The sequence below is a fragment of the Chrysochloris asiatica genome, unplaced genomic scaffold, assembly GCF_000296735.1.
Source record: "Chrysochloris asiatica unplaced genomic scaffold, ChrAsi1.0 scaffold00304, whole genome shotgun sequence".
Classification (NCBI taxonomy): Eukaryota; Metazoa; Chordata; class Mammalia; order Afrosoricida; family Chrysochloridae; genus Chrysochloris; species Chrysochloris asiatica.
Window position 1 is genome coordinate 3,196,198 of NW_006408822.1, and position 1,238 is coordinate 3,197,435.

General features: G+C 48.8%; 1 pseudogene; it reads left to right on the forward strand.

The window, feature by feature from the left end:
* Positions 1 to 699, forward strand: part of LOC102823926 — a 31,633-nt pseudogene extending 30,934 nt beyond the window's left edge.
* The last annotated feature ends 539 nt before the right edge of the window (positions 700 to 1,238 follow it).

The following is a 1,238-nucleotide window of genomic DNA, read 5'->3' on the forward strand; positions in this document are numbered from 1 at the left end:
TACACATGTCAATAATGACATGGAAGACTTCCAGTTGAGGCCAGCCAGGAAGAGTCAATACAAAGAGTGAGACTGATGGGTAATTTTGTTTGGTGGCAAGTTTGGTGGGAAATCACCTGGAGCAGAGAAAGGAAGGTGGACTTTGGACTCAGACCTAGAATTCATGTGGAGCCCACCACTCACTGTCTGCGTCGGTCAGGTCCCTTCACCTTTGGAGCCACTGTTTCCTGTTCTGAGATGAGGACAATGACACCTCCCTCCCTCCCAGCAGGTTAGAGAATAAGATGCAGGAGGAGTCTGAACAGAGCCTCACGCTTATATTGGTCACAGTGATGATGCAGTCATGTTTATTACTTACAAATGCTCCTTCTTGTAGCCTAGCCCTCTGCCCCCGTGGTATTGGGCCCCTCGGCGAGGATCTCACCTGGGCAGACAGTAAGCTTCAGCTGTAAGCCCCATGGCTTCTCCCCCAGAGATATCACACTGAAGTAGTTCAAAAATGGGAATGAGCTTGCGGCCCTCCAGACCGAGGTGGTCCCACTAAAGGACAGTGTGTCCTACAACATCTCTAGCAGGACCCAGGTGATGCTGACCCAAGAGGACGTGTACTCTCAGGTCATCTGTGAGGTGGCCCTCACTACCTTGCAGGCCTCTCTTCGTGAGACAGCCAACTTGTCTGTGACCATCCAAGAGAGATGATCCTCTCATCCAACCTACACCTTTACATGCCCCCAATCCAGCTCTCCCAGATTTCCTCCAGGTACATACTGCCTGGAATCCAATTCCTAATTATCCCTCCCAATTACCTTAAACCACAGTGTGTCAGTCAAGCTGCCCAGCTCTGTCACTATGGTAATGCTAATGGTAGATTTCAGTTTAACATCTGCCATCTGCCTAGCACAAGTGTTATGTGGTAGTGGTGTGCCATAGTGTTGTTGTTGTTGTTGTTGTTAAGTGCTGTCCAGTCAGTTCTGACACATAGCGACCTGTGAAGAGTTTCTGAGGAGCAGCTGGTGAGCTTGAACCACCAACCTTGCAGTTCAAACAGGCTTGCGGTCTAGTGCTTTTCCTACAGTGCTGTACCAGGACTCCTATAGCAACAGAAATTACTGAGCATTGACTATATGCTGAGACCACACATGCTTGGTGATTTAATTCATTTTGTTAGTCATTCCATGTTGTCTGCGTGCAAGGCATTGTGTTTGTTGATTTCATGTGGCGCTGTGGGCTAATGAGCC